Consider the following 7599-nt stretch of genomic DNA (forward strand, 5'->3'; position numbering starts at 1 on the left):
CACGTGCACACGCCCACTGGTTGGTGCACAGATGTAGTCGAGAAGATTTAAAATTTCGTGTGTAATGTGCGATTCGAGGATTTTCTGGTGTGTGCTGTGAGCCATGCTCCAGGCTTGTTCCTCGGGTGCTTATTAATTTTAGTGTTGTTGTATTGCATAGTGCTGTACTGTAAGTCAGCAACTCAGCACAACTTCAGAATTATGATAGAAAAATGTTGGGCGTCCTATCTACATTTTCGAGGCTGTTGCATTGTTGGTGTGCGTCCCAGAAAATATTTTGTGCGAGACGGGCTTGATGAAGCATGTCGTGGGTGCCAGTGATGAGATTCAACTGCGTTTCGTTTTCGTTGTTCCATTGCTTTGTCAGGATGAAGACTGTGTTTGTAACACAACATTTGCAGGTCTCGGGCAGCTTCAGTACGGGGTCTACAGCTGACGCACGGAGCACGACGGCGGCGCAGGTTGAATCTGCAGTGGCTGCGGAGGAGGTATGAATCATAGCATCGGCGAGAGCCAGTTTTTCATCAGGAAGGTCCGCTGAGTTGGTGCGGATGGAGGTTCGTTCGAGGGGACGGCTCGGGATGGCTCGGGAAGAATGGTGGGCCGTGCGCCGAAAGCCTGATCCGCCCGCTGGACGATGCCTCCGTCACAATGAATGCGCCCAGGCCCACCAAAACTTTAGACGAAATACCTACTGGAATACAGCTACGAATACATCACGGGCGCTGATCCAAATGCGAGTTGGCGGCTGAGATTTCGGGAGCAGCTAAGCCTGGGCTCAGAATCGAATATCCCTAAATAGGAAGCAGCGATTCGGTGCTCGAGCTCATATGCTCCCGAAACCGCTAGCGTTCGCTGCTGCGTTGGGATCCTAGAAAATAGGTTTGCCGTGTCAGAGTCTGAGCGCAGGAAAATTAGGATACTGCGTGTATACGTGCGGGAACAGTGCGCGCTGGCGGGCCCTGGTAGTAGCGGTGGACACCCGTCAGCCCTGTTCCGTTCCTGGTCCGTGTACCAGGAGGCCGATGGTGTGTTGTGCCCTGGCCCGGATTGTTAGTCCAGTACGTCAGCGGGAAACCTGAGCCGTTTTTAGTCGTAAATGTACCGCGGGTCTGGGAATAGAAAATTCTGTGGACAGTTCTAGTGGGTCAGGAAGACTTGCGAACCCTCGTTCCCCTGCTCTCGGCGGCGGCTTGTGCGGCAACGGCAGAGGAGCGGCTAGAGTTCCTGTTGGATCCCGTCGACCGGTGAGTTCCTCGCTTATCCATGCTCCTTTTTCCATAGATTGGTTCCAGGGGCGCTTCAGTGTTCGTAGACCAGGCCGGTGGAGCACCTCTGACATCCCGGGCGATTGACAGCGGTTGCGACCTTGCAGGTTTCCCTTGAGCGACTAATCAGCTGCTACGGTGGCTGATTTGAATGTCGGGTCCGGGTGCGGGCAAGCTGAGGGTGCCGGGAGCCCGGCGAGGGTTGGAGGAGAGGGGCGATGAAGAAATAATGTATCTACAATCAGGTCGGCACAGTCGACTAACATGAAGAATCCTGAAGCACGCGGCTGACTAAAAGGTAGTAATATATTGATCAGTTGTTTGGTTAAAACTGCACATTGCCTTTGGGCCATGAACTGGGCTGCTGTTTTGTGCTAAATCAGTAATTAGTGGATGCAGACATATGTGCGTGGTTGTGGGTGATGGTGGTATATGCACTGAAAAATAGAAAATCTGAAGCGACTCCTTACATAATTCGAGGTTGAGGCTCAGTATTGCACCACCTGACAGGGCACCCTGCGCACCGAGGATTGAGTTTTGATTCACTTGGTGAGGCATACGACTTTTACAACTTGTATTGTTGGGAGATTGGCTTTGGGATTAGGTATGGCAAAAGCAGATCGAACGCTGAGAGGATGAAGTTGATGCAGGAAATTATTTGTGGCTGCTCGGTGAGTATTGCACTGTTGTTGTCTTGTTAAATTTCTTCTGATTGCTGAGTCGAAGGCTTGTACTGACTGGAGCCTTCTTTGGCAGCTGAATGTGTGTGTTGCAGGGGAAGCCGGAAGCGAAGAATAGCAGTTCGTGCGGTACATACAGAAGAATGCGAAGGAGAGCCTGTGCCCTCTGTACACGAAGTGAAAGTGCAAACCACATGTTGAAGGGTTATATGCCACCTGCTAGCCCGATGCACTTTTTTGTGAGGCAGTATATGAGGCTCCAGATTGAACGTGAGAGGGAGGAAAGCTACGAAGAGTAGATGACTAATTGTCAGAAAAACTGATGTGTCTGTTCGTTGTTCACCGTTGCTGATTAATTTTCAATTTTTCATTGTCAGTAAAACTGATGTGTGTTGGTGGTGGCAGGGAGGTGTCGTGAGGAGAACAAATCTAGCAATAGAGCAGCATGCAAGCAAAGTGTGCACTCATGCTATGTTTTGGAGCCCCGTCCAAAGGTAGCCCTAGTTTGGAGGCCCAGGAAGGTAGTGTCGGGGCGTCCGTCAGCATGAATGCGCTTCAAGGACTAGCACTGTAGGGAGGCCGTCGAACAGCCGGGGAGAAATCACCACACGAGGGTCTGAGCAAGTGTACCAGGTTTTGCAGCATCTGCCCCGCGAAGGCCACAATCGGACTGACATGTCCTGGTCGTGGAGATGCACCTAAACAGCCCCGCAAGCCCGGAAAGTGCAAGAACTATTGAATGGAAGAGTGACGCAGGAACACGTGCACACGCCCACTGGTTGGTGCACAGATGTAGTCCAGAAGATTTAAAATTTCGTGTGTAATGTGCGATTTGAGGATTTTCTGGTGTGTGTTGTGAGCCATGCTCCAGACTTGTTCCTTCGGTGCTTATTAATTTTAGTGTTGTTGTATTGCATAGTGCTGTACTGTAAGTCAACAACTCAGCAGAACTTCAGAATTATGATAGAAAAAATGTTGGGTGTCGTATCTACATTTTCGAAGTTGTTGCATTGTTGGTGTGCGTCCCAGAAAATATTTTGTGCGAGACGGGCTTGATGAAGCATGTCGTGGGTGCCAGTGATGAGATTCAGCTGTGTTTCGTTTTCGTTGTTCCATTGCTTTGTCAGGATGAAGACTGTGTTTAACACAACATTTGCAGGTCTCGGGCAGCTTCAGTACGAGGTCTACAGCAGACGCATGGAGCACGACGGCGGCGCAGGTTGAATCTGCAGTGGCTACGGAGGAGGTATGAATCATAGCATCGGCGAGAGCCAGTTTTTCATCAGAAAGGTCTGCTGAGTTGGTGCGGATGGAGGTTCGTTCAAGGGGACGGCTCGGGATGGCTCGGGAAGAATGGTGGGCCGTGCGCCGATAGCCTGATCCGCCCGCTGGACGATGCCTCTGTCACAATGAATGCGCCCATGCCCACCAAAATTTCAGACGAAATACCTACTGGAATACAGCTACGAATACATCGCGGGCGCTGATCCAAATGCGAGTTGGCGGCTGAGATTTTGGGAGCAGCTAAGCCTGGGCTCAGAATCGAATATCCCTAAATAGAACTAATATCCAGAGGTGAAAGAAAGGAAATATTTTGCTCTATAAGTCTGCACAAACTAGGATGTGCTATCAAAGCAAGAACAGATTCAACCAATCGAACTTGGCTTTCAACAACCAATCCAAAGATAAACAAGAACTGAAAGCTTGTAAAAGATAATCTGTAGAAACATATTGATATGTAAATTCACCTCCAACATATCTCGAGGCATTTAGTTTTGCTTCATGATCTTCAGGCAGAGAGGCGAGAGCACCAATACGAGTTTGGAGCTTGCTTCCGTAGTTGTGTTCTGAAGACAGAGGGAGGCCAACACCTCGAGTTTCTATATACACACGGAGAGCTCTGGACGTTAACTGCCGATCCATCGGGAAATAGTCAAACTAAGCACAGCAACATGGCCACAGCCCACATGGTAGACTTCGTTATTTCCCTCGTGAGATTAAACGGAGCAGGCTCGCGGTAATTTTTTTTTGTAAATTACTATATTCCATTCCCCCAGCAAAGAAACATCTGTGACTCTTTCTTTTAACAAACGGGAATTGGTTCCCTCGAAGAAACAAACGAACAAACGGGGAACTGGTCAACTAACACCCACACACATCGTAATTTCAGTCTAATATACTGGACACTTTGTTTGAGCAGGGTGCACCTGCAATTCACGCTCACGCCGCGCCAAATCCTCCTACACGCGTTCGATGGATTAGCTGTTGGACACAAGTCCTATGTTCCGGAACATCCAATGTTTCCCACCTTCCATAGGCTCCACACGGAGTTGATTACAGCCGAAACACATCGAGGAAAACGACCCCAAGCACCGAGTCACAAAAGCAAATTGAGGTAATTGCATACACCGAGTACATACCGCGTGTCGGCTTTCCTCGTCTCCGAAGACCTACTTGCCGCCGGAAAGCAAGGGAAACCGTGAATCAACGTCAAAGTAAAGTTTAAGGCCAGCCCTAGGCGCCGGCGCGCCGGCCGAAACTTTCGGCCGGTCTAGCCCAGGCCGTTGGATTTAAGCCGTGTGATAGTTGGATCCGGACAAAAAAAAAACAAACAAATCGCCCCAGCTTCTTCTTCCTTCCTCCGCGTACGCATCTAGCCGCCATGGATGAGCGAGGCCCCCGACTCGAAGCACCACCCGGCTTGGCCGCCCCCAACGCCGGTCACCGCCCTCGCCACCGGTTGCTGCCCTCGCCGTAGGTTGCCTCCTTCGCACGCGCGTCACTGCTCCTCCCAACCATCTCACTCGTTCGCAGCTTCCGTCGTGGTCGGATCCCTCGCCAAACTTGGCCATGGCTGACACGGAGCCTCCGTCGGCAGCGGTTGAAGCTCCCCGCCCCCGTGGTTGCAGCATCTGGTGCACCACCCCCTCCGTCCTCGCCGTCGAGCTCGCCGCAGGCGTCGCCGTCTCTGTTGGCCTCCATCGACATGCATCGTACCTACAGAATTCCAGTGGTTGATTGAAGCAAAATCAAACAACGCTTCCAGCAAAACCAAACTTAGGTTCCAGCAAAAACGACATGAAACATTTGAGAGCTCTGCAGTCGATGAAGCAAAAAATTACATCTGTTCCAGCAAAACAATACATCGGTTCCAGCAAAAACAAAAATTTTGGTTCTGTAAAAAAGAAAAAAAATCAGCAAAAACGGCCACCCCCTTCTTGCAGCTCCCCTGGTCACCGGTTGTAGCTCCGGCGTACATGGTTGCAACTCCCGGTGCTCCCCACTGGATGCAGCTTCCTCCGGCGAGGTGTCAACCTTGCAGCACATCCACCAGCTGGTTCCAGCAAATCGGGACACCGCTTCCAGCAAAAATGAAAAAAGTTCATCAAATCAAATGAGGATGGTAGCAAAAAAGAAAAGGGTTGTAGCAAAAATAATGAGTGGATCCAGCAAATAAAAAACCTGGTTCCACCAACCCTCCGGCTCCAGCACAGACTCGTCGCTGCCATGGCCGATTGCAGCTTGGTCATGGTGAACTAACGAAGCCCTGGCTATGGTTACCATGGAGAGGGCGTTCGTCCAGTTGCCGGCGAACAAGGCGACGAGCGCGCCCCTGGCTGTCGGCGGCCATGGAGAGGGGTGAATCCGGCGCCGGTGATCCGCGCATGATTCAAAACGAGGAGCATCGAGTTGCCGGCAGCTATGGCGACGAGCGCGCCCGGGATGCGAGTGGATGGGGAGGAAGACGCGACTGGATAAGGAAGGAGATGAGCAACGAAGGGATAAGAAAAAGAAGCCACGCGTGTCGCGGGCGGTGCACGGGCCCCGACAGCCTCGCATTTGTTCCCCGTGTGTGGCTAAACAGACGCTTAGATCGCTAAAAACATCCAACGATCCGCGCGTGACCGGCCGAAACTTCGGCCGGTCCGCCGGCTACAAACATTTCCCAAAGTTTAATTAGCTGTACATCTGCATTGCAATTTCTGCACTTGGATGCATATGCAATCGGGTGAACAATAAGATCGGAATAAATATGAGAGAACATTGTCGAATGCTTTGTCAACATGCAAAATTTCGTGGTGAAATAAGGTCTGAGAAAAAAAAACGATGTTCCAAGAAGGACAATTATTGAAAGCATTTTGGGAGATCCCCACAAAAAATAAAGCATATTAGGACATTGATTTCTGTTTTTTACAGGTCTCCACGAATGCTTTTTCATCCCACGTAGTTAAAACATTCAACAATGTTTCTTACAATTTTTTTAAAAAAATTCTACTTTCAAAATTTTACTATTCATCTCAGGTGCATATGCACCCAGGAGCAGAACAAAACTTCCGCAAATATAAATGTAAGTGTATCTTCTCAAATATAAGGTGTTCACGACGAAGAACGGGCGCATGGATAAATGTTTATTGGCTCTACCTTTGTCCTAGTGTAGCCTTCATTAGAACCGAAGAGTTTGTGTTGTTTTGTTCTCGCCGATCGTCGTCTCCTGATACGGTGTATCGCTGTTTTCTGTTTCGGCCTATCTTGGTGTTGGTACAGCGATGATGGTGTCGGTTGTGCTTTAGTTTCAAATTTTACTTTTCATTATTATTTTCTGCTTTTTGGTCTTCTTTTCTGATACGGTGATGTAGTAACGCGTCGATGTGTTTTTCACACGGTTCTAACAATGTACAAGAATCGCACGTAATTCATATGACACTCGGACGTCACCTCAGATTAGTAGATGGACATGGGACAGGAATTTTATCCAGGTTCGGGCCCTCGCGTGGCGAGTAACAACCCTACCCTTGCTTGTCTGAGATTGTATGATATAGAGGTTACAACGATTGAGTACAAGGGATGTTCGGCAAGTTGTAGGTCAACTCGTCGAGTTGTGCATGGACGATATAGATGGGATGTTTAGATCGGATCTATTTTGTTCCTCTAATCTGACAGCTCTTTGGCTTCGGAGGTCTTCGCTTTTGGAGAGGCTGTCCATACCCATCGTGGTGGACGTCTATTTATTGGAGTCTTGGTCGGTTGCCTTGGTCGCCAGTGTCTTGCTCTCCTTCTCCTTTTCATCCTAGAGTTCTGAATGCCTTGAAGTTGTTTTTGTATGGAAATTCAGACGACACTGTTAGGAATGAGAAACTACATTCACCGAAGGGCCAAAGGCCAGTACATATACATGTGTACAATGGGGATAAACCGAAAAGGACTATACACATCTAACACCCCCCCTCAAACTCATGGTGGATCAATAACACTGAGTTTGGAGAGAAGAAAACTATGCTGCGCTCGAGTCTGTGCCTTCGTGAAGAAGTCCGCCAACTGTAACTCAGAGGGCACATAGTGAAGAGCGAGAGTCTGATCCTGCACGGCAGCATGCACAAAGTGGGCATCCACACCGATGTGCTTGGTGAGCTCATGCTTCACCGGGTCACGCGCAATACTGATAGAACCAGTACTATCTGACAATAAGGGAGTCAAGGTAGTAGCAGACACACCAAAATCCTCAAGTAACCACCGTAACCAGATCACCTCAGCCGTCAGCATAACCATGGCTCGCAACTCAGCCTCTGTACTCGAGCGAGAAACTGCAGTCTGTTTCTTTGTCTTCCAGGCAATAAGAGAGCCACCAAGAAAGACACAGTAAGCAGACAACG

General features: G+C 49.5%; 1 long non-coding RNA gene across 1 annotated transcript; it reads left to right on the top strand.

The window, feature by feature from the left end:
- Window positions 1–1095: 1095 nt before the first annotated feature.
- LOC141042066 (uncharacterized) lies at window positions 1096–2946 on the top strand. Its single transcript, XR_012203877.1, has 4 exons — window positions 1096–1247; window positions 1376–1566; window positions 1668–1939; window positions 2025–2946. It is a non-coding gene; the product is annotated as an uncharacterized lncRNA (long non-coding RNA).
- The last annotated feature ends 4653 nt before the right edge of the window (window positions 2947–7599 follow it).

The sequence above is a fragment of the Aegilops tauschii genome, chromosome 2 (assembly GCF_002575655.3).
Source record: "Aegilops tauschii subsp. strangulata cultivar AL8/78 chromosome 2, Aet v6.0, whole genome shotgun sequence".
In the NCBI taxonomy this organism is placed as follows: Eukaryota; Viridiplantae; Streptophyta; class Magnoliopsida; order Poales; family Poaceae; genus Aegilops; species Aegilops tauschii.